Source organism: Hypanus sabinus, chromosome 17, assembly GCF_030144855.1.
Source record: "Hypanus sabinus isolate sHypSab1 chromosome 17, sHypSab1.hap1, whole genome shotgun sequence".
NCBI lineage: Eukaryota > Metazoa > Chordata > Chondrichthyes > Myliobatiformes > Dasyatidae > Hypanus > Hypanus sabinus.
Genome location: NC_082722.1, coordinates 38,073,810 through 38,091,008, shown reverse-complemented (window position 1 = coordinate 38,091,008; position 17,199 = coordinate 38,073,810). Strand labels below are relative to the sequence as shown.

The window sequence follows — 17,199 nt, the reverse complement described above, 5'->3', positions numbered from 1 at the left end:
TTTCACCACACAGCCAGTATGTACAGACCACGGGAGGTCCTCGGTGATGTGTATACTGTGGAACTTAAAGCTGTTCACCCTCTCAAACCCAGATCCATTGGTGTCAATAGGGGTTAGCCTGTCTCCATTTCTCCTGTAGTCCATAACCAGCTCCTTTGTTTTTGCAATATTGAGGGAGAGGTTGTTTTCTTGACAACACTGTGTCAGGGTAATGACTTCTTCTCTGTAGGCTGCCTTGTTATTGTTTGAGATTAGACCAATCAGTGTAGTATCATCAGCAAATTTAATTATCAGATTGGAGCCATGAGTGGCAACACATTCATAGGTGTACAGAGAGTAAAGGAGGGGGCTTAGGACACAGCCCAGAGGGGCTCCTGCATTGAGGGTCAGAGAGGAAGAGGTGAGGGAGCCCACTCTTACCACCTGCTGGCAATCTGATTGGAAATCCAGGATCCAGCTGCACAAGGCAGGGTGAAAGTTGAGATCTCTGAGCTTCTTGTCGAGCCTGGAGGGAATTATGGTGTTGAATGCTGAACTGTAGTTCAAGAACAGCATTCTCACATAAGCATCTCTCTTTTTCAGGTGTGTAAGGACAGTGTGTAGAGCTGTGGCTCTTGTGTCACCTGTCGATCGGTTCTGTCGGTATGCGAATTTTAGGGGGTCCAGTGTGGGTGGCAGCAAGCTGCAGATGTAGTCCTTGACCAGCCTGTCAAAGCATTTGCTCATTATTGAGGTGAGTGTGGCAGGACGCCAGTCGTTCAGATATGTTACCTCGGTCTTTTCAGGTACAGGAACAATGGTGGATGTTTTGAAGCAGGAGGACACTCTACACCGGGAGAGGGAGAGATTTAAAATGCCTGTAAACCCACCTGCCAGTTGTGCCGTGTACACTCGGGAGTATCTGCCCTGGGACGCCGTCCGGTCCTGCAGCCTTGCGACTGTCCACTGGTTGGAAACACCAGCGTATCCCAGCCTCAGAGATTACCAAGGTGCAGGTTGCATCGGGATCTCAGTGTTGGCAACATCAAACCATGTGTAAAATAGATTTAGCTCATCTGGGAGAGAGGCAGCGATGTTGGCAGCACCACTGTGCTTAGCTTTGAAGTCTGTGATGGTGTGCAGACCTTGTCATAAGCTGCGTGTGTTGTTGGTGGAGAGTTGGGTCTGGATCTTGCCCCTGTATTGTTGTTTCGCTGTCTTGATGACTTTGTGTAGATCATAGCTACATTTCTTGAGTTCCTGTTGAATATCAGCACTCTCATTCGGGGAAGTGTATAGTGAAATATATGTTTCTGAGTGTGTTGTCCCTACAGCAGTGAGGACTTGAAAATGTGCTTTAATACCCCAGCCACTCTCTGACTCTCTGACAGTGGTGTCTGAAAAGAGGATGCTGTCCAAGTTGCATGCCATCTTGGACAATGTCTCCCATCCACCCCATAATGTACTGGTTAGGCACAGGAGTACATTCAGCCAGAAACTCGCTCCACTGAGATGTAACACTGAGCGTCATAGGAAGTCATTCCTTCCTGTGGCCATCAAACTTTACAACTCCTCCCTGGGAGTGTCAGACACCCTGAGCCAATCGGCTGGTCCTGGACTTATTTCCACTTGGCATGATTAACTTATTATTATTTAATTATTTATGGTTTTATATTGCTGCATTTCTTCACTATTCTTGGTTGGTGCGGCTGTAACAAAACCCAATTTCCCTCGGGATCAATAAAGTATGTCTGTCTGTCAGGTATACTGTCGGAGCTTGACGTCTTGTGAGGGTTCACCCTCTTGAAGGATGCTCTGATGTCAGCCTCTGAGACAGAGATTATAGGGTCACCACATGCTGCAGGCATACACTCAGGTGATGTGTACCTGTAGGCACGTGAATGAGTACCTAAATCCCTTAGTTCCCAAACATCCCCAGGATGTCAAAGAGATCCCACACAACCTCATGGCAGCCCACCATCCAACACCTGTGCCTCCACTTTGGTGAAGTGCATCCCTACCCAGACCCCACAGTTTATCTCCTGGCCACCGCTGTTCCACCAAACATACCTGGCCCCTCAATCCCTTGTGCCAGAACATCTGCCATCACTTCCCCCTTAGGCCTTCATTTCTGTTACTTTGAGATGGCTGTGCACTAAGACCTCCATCACGGTAGATACAAAAAATTTCTCAGATGCTGGAAACCTTCAGCAACACCACATGCTGGAGGAACACAGCAGGTCAGACAACATCTTTGGAGGGGAATAAACAGTCGACATCTTGGGCCATAAAGGTAGATTCAGGCATGATATATGTGTAAGCACGGTTTAATCCAGGCATCCTGAACCAGATTTGAAATTGGTGGATTACTCCTGGCCCATTGCTAGTATCAGTATCAGCTCTGGAATATCCAGAGGGTAGCAATCGTTACACAGTATCATGCCCAGGCAGAGCCATCCAGCGAAGCTCCCTTACTGGTTTACGGGATGTACCTTCAACATGTTGCACTGGCAAATACAATCCCACCACCAGCAAAAATACCAGCGGAATTGCAGCAGAAAATCACATACCTGATTTAAGGAGAATTTCATTGCCCGTATGGGCCTCCTCCCATTCTACCTCACGTAATCCTTACAGCACAAAAACTTGCCTCAAAAGCCATCTGAATGAGAGTTTATTCAGTAACAAGAGTGACCTCTAGAACTTCCCAGCTTAGTATTACCTTCATCCATACTGATTAGGAGCAAGGCATTTAACCTTTCTCATACCAAAAAAACACGTTTTCGGAGTTAGCTTTTAAATATAGAGTAAATACGGTAATGGAGTGAAGATGAAATTAAAAAAATTGAAAATGAAAAGCAGCAAACCTGGAAATGCAAAAGTTTTAATCAAAACAATATAGTCTGAAAATTCAACAGTGTCTGTGAAGAAAAGAAACAAGTCAACATATACAATGCAAACTTTCAACATTTTCTATTTCCCTCTTTAAAAGGCAAAAAGCCTTATTTATTGCAGTTATTCTAGTTCTCCTCAGAGCCACATGGGGCCAGCAGATCCATTATCAGCGAAGCCTGCATCATTGTCGGGCCAGTAAAAATGGAGCTCTTGTCACCAGCATCCAGATGCTAGCTGCATTTTAATGTTAACAAATAGCTGACAGGAGAGTCTGCCCCTTGCCAATAAAAAGATTTAAAAAACAGTTTAAAATGTCCCCAGGTGGTCTGATTAATTGCCTAGGGACCTTTTGAACTTTGCCTCATCTTGCCTGCAATGATACCCATATATATTTAAAAGTGGTACATATGGTGCACACTTCCTGTCCACAATCCTTATTGTCCTGAATTTTGATGAAGACCTCTAACAGCACCACTTCTTTTGGAAACTCTCTACGTAAACATTTGTGGTGGCATTGCAGGCATGATAACACTTTAAGATGATGTGAAATCTACTTGCGTAATGTTGTGGCAGTCCTGCCATCGTTGATAATGGAAAGTTTGCCAGCCATTTTATTGCCAAGTTAGACCTCCAAGCACTTTGCACCGCGACATAAAACGTACATGTGCTCTCCCCCGATCTTCCTCAGCTTCTCATTGTGAAGTTTTTTCCCCACTTTCCTTGCTCTGCAAATGCACTCTACCACTAAATCACTTCTCCACTGACTCAGCTGAAATGTGGTCACTCCGAGTTCTACATTATTTTACTTTAAATATTTTTCCAACTTAATCTAATTCTTCAAGTTTATCTCCATTAACCTGTGATTTTAACTTTCCACTACTCCACACCTCTAACTCAATCTACCCCCAAATAGTACATCCACTACCTTCTCTGATACCATTTTCTCTCTCCTTCTATCGCACATATAATATATAAACATATGTATCACAACTTTATTTTTAAAATTATCACTTGGCATATGCAACATCCTTCTCCCTACTCTGAACCCATAGTGTAAACCACCCACGTTTCACAGTATATCAGTGATAAAAGATATTGTCTATCATTCCAACAATAAGAACATTAATTTTAATGTAGAGAAATACTAGCAGCATCTTCACTTCGGCTTAACTTAATATAAAACAGATGCTGAATAAAATGAGATATTAGAAGTCATGAAAACTTGAAACAGAAATGGGTTTTAAGGAAGGTTTAAGGGAAATGTAGGAGATCCAGAGATTACATTGCTGTTCACTTACTTTTGCCAATTTTATATGTTAGCAATCAGACTTTTATCTCCATGCCTTCTCTATTACTGTTTATTCTGATGCCATCACCCCACTTACTCAAAATAAAATATTCTCTCTAGGCTTCGCAGGTTTTCACTTTGATCTACTTCCATTGGTTTCCATTCCCAGGATCTGACAACCGCAAACGAACACAACTCAATGGACAATAGACAGTAGGTGCAGGAGTAGGCCATTCAGCCCTTCTAGCCAGCATCGCCATTCACTGTGATCATGGCTGATCATACACAATCACTACCCTGTTCCTGCCCTCTCCTCATATCCCTTGACCCTGCTGTCTATTAGAGCTCTATCTAACTCTTTCTTGAATGCATCCAGAGACTTGGCCTCCACTGCCTTCTGGGGCAGAGCATTCCACATATCCACCACTCTCTGGGTGAAAAAGTTTTTCTGCATCTCTGTTCTAAATGGCCTACCCCTTATTCTTAAACTGTGGCCTCTAGTTCTGGACTCACCCATCAGCGGGAACATGCTTCCTGCCTCCAGTGTGTCCAATCCCTTAATAATCTTATATGTCTCAATCAGATCCCCTCTCATCCGTCTAAATTCCAGTGTATATAAACCTAGTCGCTCCAATCTTTTAACATATGACAGTCCCGCCATTCCGGGAATTAAACTTGTGAACCTACGCTGCACTCCCTCAACAGCAAGAATGTCCTTCCTCAAATTTGGAGACCAAAACTGCACACAATTCTCCAGGTGGGGTCTCACCAGGACCCTGTACAGCTGCAGAAGGACCTCTTTACTCCTATACTCAATTCCACTTGTTATAAAGGCCAGCATGCCATTAGCTTTCTTCACTGCCTGCTGTACCTGCATGCTTGCTTTCATTGACTGATGTACAAGAACACCTAGATCTCGTTGTACTTCCCCTTTTCCTAACTTGACTCCATTTAGATAGTAATCGGCCTTCCTGTTCTTGCCACCAAAGTGGATAACCTCACATTTATCCACATTAAACTGCATCTGCCATACATTTGCCCACTCACCCAACCTGTCCAAGTCACCCTGCATTCTCATAACATCTTCCTGACATTTCACACTGCCACCCAGCTTTGTGTCATCAGCAAATTTGCTAATGTTATTTTTAATCCCTTCATCTAAATCATTAATGTATATTGTAAACTGTATATGTAAATGTATATGTGAACTGTAAATGTATATTGTAAATTCAGTGTTAGTCATTGTCACAACACTTTTTGCTTTGTTGTCATCAACGTTAATATTTTGCAATATAAAAACCCTAAAACCTTCTCACCTCATGACCATGCCAATTTACTTGATATTAAACAATTGGCCTACAGTGAAGAGCTTCATTCAGCTTGGACACTGGGGTTAAAAAAAAGGATATTAGAAACTAGAAATAACCTCTTGCCTACCTTTGATAGTTTTCTTTAGCAAACCAGAGGGAAGTAGAATTTAAGATTGTAGCAAACATAAATAATTAAAACTAAAAATCCTGTTGTGTTTCGTCTTTCAAAATATAGAACATTAATTGGTCACAATGATTAATATCCATAGATCTCAAAAAGAACCAAATTAGATCAATAAGTTTTTTCTCAATGCCTTGTGAAAAAGAAAAAAAACAACAAAGAAACTTCATTACATGTTATCATTTGTCAAACCTTTAATAAGAATGTCATGGTTTGATCTTTAAGATTAAGCTGGTGGTGAACAATAGTCTGTCCTTTGAGTCCCTGTATTATGTTTGACCTAATAGCAGGAAGTAATTGCATAGCTCAAAGCAAAAATCACCCATGGTGTTCTGTTGATGCTTTGTATTGATTAAGGCACTTAGTTTTCAAGCTCAAAAAAGCTGCTGAGGCTGAAAAGACTAAAGCTGACAAGATACTGAGATGTATAATAAAATTTAAAATATCACCATTCTTGTTAGATATCTATGACGTAAGCATAATAAGGCATCATATAATTTATTTTAGCATTTACAGTGCTCACAAATCCAGTAGTTTTATAAAGGCCAAATGAAAAATCAGATATTTCAAGTTATGTAGCATTTTAGATTGCTTCCAACAGGAATGAAAAATTGTGCAGCTTTGACCTTTGGGCATTGACATTCGTTTCCTTAGATAACAAGTGCAGCTTCATATCAGATACAGACTATTAATCTCTGTATGTGGCCACTCTACCAATTTATTTCATCTGTATCTACATAGTTAAAAGAACTTCAGTTCAACATCAGATATTGAAGTCAAGATGTATATCCTATATCCAGTTAAAAACTATCTTGTTAAAAATTCTGTGAGATAAAACTCAAGAACTCAGTCTGATTCTCACAAATAAACACCATCAAGCTGCTTAAATTTTTTCCAATTTCTTCATTAAACAATTTAACAGCCTTCACATGCACCCTTTGACTGTTCATTAAAGATCTGCCTGCAGCACCTTCAAATGAATGTCCGGTGCATCTCCAGTGGAGTCTTGTGAATTCAGGCCATGTGTTGTAATGTTGCACATATCACCTAATTTGAATGAGTCCTTCACAGTACACAGATCAAAAAGGAAAATCTGTCCAGTGAAGAACAAATGTTTTGCCAGCTGCACTATCTGAATAGAGAAATAAAACTATCAGCCAGTTTGTGCAGTGAGGTGTGACACTTCTTCTACTGAACATTATAAAAGCTTGCTGACATAGTCACAGCAGTTTATTCAACTGGTATCAGAAAGCTGAACAAATAACCAAAACTTCAAATATATTCAGTTGTTAGGGAGGTACCCAGATGAACCTTAAATCTTCAAAATCCAGCAATGAGTGCCATGTTTAATGTTAAATGGATCCATTTACCTTATCCAATCGTTTTTACAGTTATTACCAGGCGTTTTAAGATTCAGAACATATTTTGTCCAAAGATTTGTTCATCAATTTTTAAACAGTGCTAAACAACAGTAGAATCAACAGTTTAAAAGAGTTTTTATTACTTGACTGTAATGTAGATATTTACATTTGATTTTATAGATGGTTACCTTAATCTACCTTGAGCTCAAGAAGTATCTTTCCAAAACACTTTTGACTGTTCACTAAAGACCACCTGCTATCACCCTGATGTGAAGTTCTGTATATCTTCAGTTGAGGCTAATGAGGTCCTCCCACATCTTGATATGCTTCATCTAAAACCAAATATTAATTAGTTGAACTTATCAATGTAAATCATCAAAAATAAGTAAATCATCATCAATAATAAGCACAAACTATCTCAATTATATTTCAAAACAGTAAATTTGGGAGAGCTGACTATGTGGGGGGTGTGGAGGGTATATGTAGTTGAAGAGTGCCAGTAAAGTTTACACACCCCACCTTCCCAACCCCTAATATGATTAAGCAAAAGCACATGTGAAAATAAGTGGAGGAGAGAGAGATTTGCAACACAAAATGCTCTCAACAAAATTACATCAACTAGAAACTGGTAGAAAGCTTTAACTTTCTCAGTTTCTTGTTATTTCTTTAATGTCCGTCTTACTGAAGCCTGCAAAAAGACTTTCAGTTTTTCCATTTCTTTACTGCACCCTTGACAAGCTCCAATGAAAAAAACAAATAGGGAACAAAACTATTCAAGTTACATAAATTCAAGTTTAATACAAGTAATACATTCGTATTAAGTTTGTTTTGTCTACTACTCTGACACTTCAAATTATATTTTCTTTTGGTGTTTTAGGACAAGAAAAATCATTCCAGCCATTGAGGAAAGGCTCATGCATGCAAAATTTTAAACAACTCTCAACCCTCATCTGTGCATAATTATATTTTTATTTTGAATGAATAGAAATGTACAAGGGGAAAAATGCAATATCTCCAAAATTAAATTGCTTGAATTCAAATTCAAACCATTAATTTCAACAAATATAAAATAACTTAAGCAATCAACCTTTTCTCAGAAAAAGCACAAAACCTCTTAAGACTTGTAATATCAAACAATGCACTGAAATAACCAGATAAGTAAGCATGGCTCGGGAGAGAGATTACAGCTCATTGAGTTATCCAATGAATAATATGTTTTTGTAGATTTCCCAGGTAATCTTTCCAAGCTTTCATTACAAGTCACACTGGTTGCTTTTGCATTTGATTTGAACCCACCACTTGATTTAAATAAAACAACTTTTATTACCCATATTCTGAACAACAGTAAAGGTGTTAGATAAGTAAAGCTTTTAACCTGATTAGGACATTAATAGCACTGCTTCAATTTCCAAAAGACATACATAAATTACTAAACTGTTGTCAAAACATTTCTCAATCAATGCAATCTAAAACTATTGCAGGATGAAAGATTAGTCAAATGAGCAAGGCTTCCCAAGACCATTTATGAGTCTATTCGGAAATTGCTATGTGAATTGCTGTGTGCTCAAGATGTCAAGAAATGCAATGGCACTCACTTATCATCTGTAGATTGGCAACCTAATATTTTTCCCCAGAAAAGATAATCTAAATACAATTTATTTTAAAAGAGATGAACTCTTGTTCGTAGACCTTAATAATCCACAATGGTGCAGCTTTCTGAATTCTTATCTTATATTTAAAAGTACTTATTCTACTTCTACTTGTTTTGTCTATTCTTTTTCCAGGTTTTCTGTTCAAGTGAGTAGTTTTATCTGAAAGGTCAATTCATTCAGCAGGGTACCAAATAGAATTGAATATAATTATCCCAATTTTAACTGTGTAGAATTCATGCTTGAATTCATTCAAAAAATAGGCTGCAATATAATTAACTCAGAGCTCAACCAAATCTATTGAGTCTGCCTCAGGTATCATACAGTTCTACTTACAATAGAACATTTTCATTTTAGGACATTGTACATATTAACCTAAGTCAGCATCCAATTACTTGGAATAAGTGAATTCTCTGTTTCAGGAATGTAATCTGAAAATGTTGTCATGCAATTTGAAGCAAAAAGGCTTTTTCATTAAGCTAACTCTCATGAAAGGGAAAACCTGTAGCTTATTTTTAAACTATTACCTTTAAACACAGGTGATTACAATTCCATTGTGCACCAAATTTTGTGAATACTGTCTGGTTTACTTTCAAATGTAATGTGAAGGGATATGAGTTCTAAAACACACTGAATTGTTGACTCTGAAATTAATAGACATACCAAAAGACATGCTATAGATGCATTTGCTGGCAAAAAAACAGGTAAGACCTTCAGGTCTAAATACCAGCTATACACCATAAAATGTAATATCTTCAAGAATTTAAAGATAATAAAGTAGCAGTACAAGAATGAGTAAAAATTTTACTGAACAATGATGTGTAAGAAAGATTTCTTCTTTACACTTTTAAATTTATAAATCAAATGTATTTGCCATTCAGAAACACTGAAAAAGTGACTAATTCATATCTTAAGGAAATTAATCAGCAGGTGCCAGACTTTTGTTTTACCGTGTGCTAAATACAAACAAGACTGAGTTCAGAAGCAGTGGAGGTGGTGGCCCTATTTGCTGAGGGGAAGGATGACTCTGTCATTGGCCATAGCAAACTGATGCATCAGGAGTGAAGCTGAAGTGGGCAGGGGCAAGTTAGATGACGGGCACAAGATCATAGGGGCAATAGTCTGTACAAGTTCAAGTTCAACTGTCATTCAACCATACATGAATACAGACAAATGAAGCAGCATTCCTCTGGGGCCAAGGTGCCAACAGGCATACACAGTACAAGGCATATAGCACATGTAATAATATCAGCAGTAAACATACAGTAGCAAGTAATAATCATCATCACACACCCAAGTCCCTGAGTGTCATCTCCTGTAGGCTGAAGGAGCATGGGGTGCTGCTGGCAAGAACAAGCCCCCAGCAGTCCGATCAGCAAGTGTAAGTGTAGCCGCAGATGAACGCAATCCAGGAGCACACTTAGAAATCTTCGAGGGATCCCAATTCAGTTCAGTGGTGTGAAGACATTGTAATTCCAAGGAAAAGCAAAAGATAGTTACCCCCCCCCCCCCGCCCCCAGGATAACTTGGACTAATTCCCCTGTAATGCTCTTAAAGGAATGCTACATAAGGAATGATGTCATCCTATATATAACCAACAAGGAAATTACTACAAGATTGCAAGAGTGATTCAAATTTCTGAAATGAGATGATTTGACCCAGGAAAGGTCCTAAGCACATTGCACTCCGTTGAAAACAAAATCTGTTTTCACATGCTCAACAATGAAAAGCAAATTAGCTATACATCTTGACTTCCAAGCCATGGTGCACTATCTCATTAAGAAAGTGGCTATCCAAGGTTTCACATTATACATTGATTGAAATAAGATGGAAGAACTGAATACAGTGGATTCCAATTAATGGGCCACATCAGGAACAGTACATTTTGGCCCAATTAAGTGGCTGTCCAAATTAGCCAAAGTCTCATGGAGTTAGTTAGAAAGATATAAAAAAGGCAACCAACCATTTAACTGAGTAACAAATTATGTATTTAAATGAAATACAAAACATATTAGAACATGATCAATACTATTATAGTGCTATAGAACTGTGTATTAGTTTAGGATGGTGGTAGTTTAGTGCTATAGAACTGTGTATTAGTTTAGGATGGTGGTAGTTTAGGATTGGTAGCTCAGATGGAGGCATTTGATGTTGCGGTGTTTACTGAGCTTGGCAATTAACTTGAAGACATTTCATCACCAGTCGAGGTGACACCCTCAGTGTGCAGTTGCTGGGGTTTCTCTTGAGGATTGCTCCCGTCTGCTTGCCTTGGTCTTGACTGGCTACCCCGTCAGTCCGCTCATGTTTCTTCGGCTTTTAGGGGTGTGTAGATGGGGCTGTCTATTTTGATAGACTTGTTTATGGAGTTATCAGAAGAGAACTTGTATTTAACTAAGTATAAAAAAGGCAGAAGTATTTTCTATATGTACAGGCAGTTTCTGGATTACACAAAGGTTCTTTTCCTAAGTCAGTATGTCAGGAAAGACTGTTTTCTGAAACAATCCACATCAAGTTGCTCTATATACATTAGCTTTAAATTTTTCATTTCTTTAAATATTTATCCTCACACTACCCATATTTAAACTAATAGATTATATACTATATCCAGTCATTAATGAATACCATGAAACATTGCATTATTATTATTATTAGCTTGAAAAATATATGGAAAAATTTGTGTCAAGTCAGATTTGTGTGAGGTAATTCGTAACTGGAGGAGCCCCTGTGGTAAATATGATACTTCTTTTAAAATTAATTTTGAATGCAAGAAATAGAAAACAAAGATAGTCCAAAAATAATTCTTGATAATGCAGGCAGGGTGTCTCCTCAGAGAAAGAAGCAAATAATTTAAATCACTAGGCCTCTTTAAACAACTTGTTAGCAGTCTCTGAGCAGCACAGCTAGCATGGTCCAGGGAGATGTACATGCACGTAAAGACTCATGTTTTTTTAATTTTTATTTGTTCATTTTTACCAGCTAGACCTTATTACATTGTCTATCAGTAATTGCCCCTGATCTGAATGGCTCACTATATGATTTCAGAAGACAATTAGGAATCAACCATTTTGGTGGGCTTGATATATGAATTAACCAGTCAAGGTATGGTTTACATCCCTGAAAGTACCAATGAACTGGATGAGGCCATAAGGCACTGATGCTTGACTCCACATGAGGTCCTGGGTGTCAAGCTGGATGCAACAGCAGTTTGGGGGGTTACTGAGGTGCAGAAGGAACATGAAGAGGTGGGATTGGAGGCAAATCACTTGGAATGACAAGTCAAGAAAGGAACTTACAGCAAGGGCAGCAATATTTTAGACTCCTGGTAGCTGCCCAAGTAAGGTCATGCACTAATACCAAAGCAGGTTTGGTTAAATTTGATTCCATTATTTGAGACCTGTGCTATTCACAATCATCTAATACAAAGTTCGAAGTAAATTTTATTACCAGAGTACATAAGTGTCACCACATAAAACCCTAAGATTCATTTTCTTGTGGGCATACTCAGCAAATCTAGAGAACAGTAATTATAACAGGATCAATGAAAGATCAACCAGAAGACAACGAACTGTGCCAATGCAAATATAAATAAATAGCAATAAATAATGATAACATGAAATAACATGATGAAGAGTCCTTAAAGTGAGATCATAGGCTGTAGTCTTCTCTGCAAACAATGTCAGCCCAGTATTTCAAAGTGAGAAACATCAAAGTACATGATAAGAGGCCGATATGCTTCCGAATGTAAAGAGGACCTGGATCAAGGATGTGAAAAATTATACATCATGTGCACAAAATCTCTGACTGCCTTTAGCACTTCTGCTTTAATAAAATAGCACATAAAAATTTGCAACTGCAGAAGAATTTCTAGCCCAAGATCTTACATAATTAATGTAAGCAAATGGCAAATTTTAAAACTGGATTTATGGAAACAATTTTCATTAAAACTCATCAGAAACATTCTCCACTCAAGAAATACCAAGAATAACTGAGGTTTAAAAGTTGGCTTCCTTTATTGTTTAATTTCAGAGAAGGCATTTTGCTTTTCCAGATGGGGAAGATAAATAAAAAATGATTTGGTGGCAAGACAGACTTAAAAGTTGAAAAGAAGTGTACCTTCTCTTTCCTATAATTTAATCAACACAAAAATTGAATGTATAGTCCCAATATTGATTTTTTTTGCTTCATTGGTGGAAAAGGTGCTAGTGGAAAATATCTTTAGTTATATTTTCTTTTGCATACCTAAGCTTGAAATATTTCATGGCAAGCAATAAACTATGGAGATTTTATTATAAACTATGCACTTGTCTCCAATTACATACATACCTCAGACCAGTTCAGATTAAGGATACTAAATACCATTAATTTTGACAAAGAATAGTAGAGGAGATTTACTGACCTTGATGGGTGGCCTATTTGAAAGAAGGAGCTTTTCATTTACAGCGTAAAATAAGATATCATCTTCCCATGTGTAAGAATGATTGTAGTATTAATACAATGTGTTTTTATTGCTTTTTAATTGAAATGCAAATTCTGGGAACACTGTGACCCAATTTACTTGTTGCGAAAAGGGCAGAATTCTCATTTTCCAGATATTTGAAAGTTACTCCCAGTCATTATCATCCAACATTCTTGCAACAATGACAATGATAAAGAACTGTAAATGGTTACCTTTGTACTGACATTCAGAAACATGTTTGAGAAAGCTATATTCTATTTTACAAAGCATATTTTCACTGAGACATAAATTTCATCTTTTAAACAGTGCCTCTTGTTAATTAGCAAGAGGAAAATATGAGTACTCGAAAAGCTCTATAACAATCTCATTGCATTTTTTTTTAAGAATTCAAAATGCAAGATCATTATTGGAAGGCACCCTTCATATTTTGGTTAGAGGTCCCTAGTTTCCATTACCAAAAGTAACTCTGTAATACCATCACTGTCAGAAATCATGAATAATATATTTGCCAGACTAGGTTTCTGGTAGACTGGGAATAATAACATACTTGTACTGATTTACCCAATTCCAAAACATTTTGCAGAAATCAAGATAACTCAGTCCTCACAGATGAATCTGGACAGCAAAGTGATAGCAGCGTGTGCGATTACCATAATGGGTAACTTTAAAAGGTTTACCAACTTAAGAGTGTGTGTCAATTAGACAAGGTGGTATATCAATAATAGGACTGTATTCTATACAATCCATAATCTCATGATATGCAACATCCTTCTGCAATTTACTGTGTCAATCAATTCACTTGACTAACCTTAGATTGATGTAAAGGAACAAAGTAGGAGTAGAAAAGTGAAAAATTAAAAACTTAGTGAAATTACAAGAAAGGGTTACAAGCATGCTGAACCACAAAAAAAAACATGCTATTGGCACAGTTAATGAAGCCAGACAAGGCTACACACACTGCTGCACCCAGTCACAAGCAGGAGATCAGTTCAGCAATGAATGACTGCAGAGCCAAACACAAATAACAAGGCTGAATTATGACAGTTATCTTTTGCTAAAAGTAGATGATCAATTCAAGGTCATGACTATAACAATTCAGCCAATATCGTTTATTCCATCTGCTATTAAAACAGGGAAGTGTGCAAAGTAACACACACAAAATGCTGGAGGAGCTCAGCGAGTCAGGCAACTTCTATTAAAATGAATAAACAGTTGATGTCTCAGGCCAAGGCCCTGCATCAGGGGAGCTTGGGCCTTTCTAAAGGTTTGGTTATAATGCTCAAGACCCGTGCTCCAGAGATAACCAAGCCTCTCCCTAGCTGCTCCACAATGAATACAGACAGACAGACATATTTTATTGATCCCGAGGGAAATTGGATTTCGTTACAGCCGCACCAACCAAGAATAGTGAAGAAATATAGCAATATAAAACCATAAATAATTAAATAATAATAAGTTAATCATGCCCAGTGGAAATAAGTTCAGGACCAGCCTATTGGCTCAGGGTCTTTGACACTCCAAGGGAGGAGTTGTAAAGTTTGATGGCCACAGGCAGGAATGACTTCCTATGACTCTCGGTGTTACATCTCGGTGGAATGAGTCTCTGGCTGAACGTACTCCTGTGCCTAACCAGTACATTATGGAGTGGATGGGAGTCATTGTCAAAGATGGCATGCAACTTGGACAGCAAGTTACATGAATCTACATTGCGTGAATCTACCCAACAAAAGCAGAACATTCCTCAGGCAGTAACTTGCAAAGTAAGTGCCACTTAATTGGTTCAACTTGGGCGATTCAGTTCCAAGCCTTGTCCAGGTGTAGCATTAAAAGCCTCCATTAGCTTAATTCTGGAACATTACTGAAGTATATTCTCAGCACACCAGCACCTCAACATGCGCATCAGAATCAGGTCTATTATCACCATCATGTGTTGTGAAATTTGTTAACTTAGCAGCAGCAGTTCAATGCAAAACATAATATAGAAGAATAAAAATATTAATAAATAATCAATAGCAAGATACGTATATTGAGATTAAAAATCGTGCAAAAACAGAAATAGAGTGTATTTAAAAAAGTGAAGTAGTGTTCATGGGTTCAATGTCCATTTAGAAATTGGACGGCAAAGGGGAAGAAACTGTTCCTGAATCACTGAGTGTGTGCCTTCAGGCTTCTGCACCTCCTACCTGATGGTAACAGTAACAAAAGGGGATGCCCTGGGTGCTGGAGGTCCTTAAAAATGGACACTACCTTTCTAAGACACCTCTCCTTGAAGATGTCCTGGATACTTTGTAGGCTAGTAGCCAAGATGGAGCTGACTAGATTTACAAGCCTTTGCAGCTTCTTCTGGTCCTGTGCGGTAGCCCCTCCATACCAGACAGTGATGCAGCCTGTCAGAATGCTCTCCACAGTACATCTATAGAAGTTCTTGAGTGTTTCTGTTGACATACCAAATCTCTTCAAACTCCAAATGAAATATAGTTGCTGTCTTGCCTTCTTTATAACTGCATTGATATGTTGGGACCAGGTTAGGTCCTCAGAGATCTTGACACCCAGGAACTTGAAACTGCTCACTCTCTCCACTTCATATGTGTCCCTTCATCTTACCCTTCCTGAAGTACACAATAAGCTTTCTCGTCTTACTGACGTTGAGTGCCAGGTTGTTGCTGTGGCATCACTCACTAGTTGGCATATCTCACTCCTGTACACCCTCTCATCGCCACCCAAGATTCTACCAACAATGGTTGTATCGTTAGCAAATTTATAGATGGTATTTCAGCTATGCCTAGCCACACAGTCATGGGTATAGAGAGAGTAGAGCAGTGGGCTAAGCACACACCCCTGAGATGCCCCAGTTTTGATTGTCAGCGAGGAGGAGATATTATCACAAATCCGCAGAGATTGTGGTCTTCCGGTTTGGAAGTTGAGGATTCAATTGCAGACGGAAGTACAGAGGGCCAGGTTCTGTAACTTCTCGATCAGGATTGTGGGAATGATGGTGTTAAATGCTGAGCTACAGTCAATGCACAGCATCCTGTTTGTATTGTCCAGGTGGTCTAAGGCCGTGTGACCTATTGTGATGATAGGCAAATTGCAATGGGTCCAGGTCCTTGCTGAGGAAGTTGTTCAGTCTAGTCATGACCAACCTATCAAAGTATTTCATCACTGTAGGTGTGAGTGCTACTGGGTGATAGTCATTAAGGCAGCTCATATTATTCTTCTTAGGCATTGGTATAATTGTTGCCTTTTTGAAGTAAGTGGGAACTTCCACCCATAGCAATGAGAGGTTGAAAGTGTCATTGAATACTTCCGCCAGTTGGTTGGCAAAAGTTTTCAGAGCCTTACCAGGTACTCCATTGGGACCTTCCACCTTGTGAGTGCTCACCCTCTTTAAAGGCAGCCTAACATCGGCCTATGAGACAGAGTTCACAGAATCACCAGGTGCAGCAGGGATCTTCACAGTTGTCATTATATTCTCCCTTTCAAAGTAGGCATAGATGGCGTTGAACTCATCTGGAAGTGAAGCATCGCTCATGAAGGTCATGAATGTCGGCCATTGAAAAGTTTATGAGGAATTTTCGAAAGTTGATCAGCAGTGTCTGTGGAGAATCACATTTAACATTTCTGTTCAATGATCTACCATCAGAATGGGCCACTCAAATAGGACCATGTGCAGAATTTTTGTGCCTTACCTTTGTAAATCAATCTCTAACCAGGTCGCAGGTCATAGCCCTGCACCTGAACCAACTGAAAGCAGTTTGTTTGATATTCTCCACACATTCAATGTCTCAGATTTCCATCAAGATGCTCACCATTATATCCAGACTGGATTACAACATAAAATCCATCCATCCAACTCCCTGCAGCACCTGATCAAAATCCCAATTCCAAACACTTAACACTCATCATGAGTTGCCCTCTACACCATCCAGACTAAAGCTCAAACACACCCCTCCCCATTGCTCTGATGAAGAGGTCCTTACATTGCCAAAGATAGAGTAGCTCTGAAGTAGTTACAAGAGAAGGCAGTGCAGGATTTACACTTGATGCATGTGAAGAACGATGACAGATGTCTGATTACTG

General features: G+C 38.9%; 1 long non-coding RNA gene across 1 annotated transcript in view; it reads right to left on the bottom strand.

Moving 5' to 3' along the window:
* The window catches only part of LOC132406831 (uncharacterized), a 178,011-nt gene that overhangs the window by 85,401 nt on the left and 75,411 nt on the right, over positions 1-17,199 (bottom strand). The window contains exon 4 of the long non-coding RNA XR_009516264.1: positions 7,203-7,346. This is a non-coding gene — a long non-coding RNA (uncharacterized LOC132406831). The remainder of the gene's footprint in view (positions 1-7,202; positions 7,347-17,199) is intronic.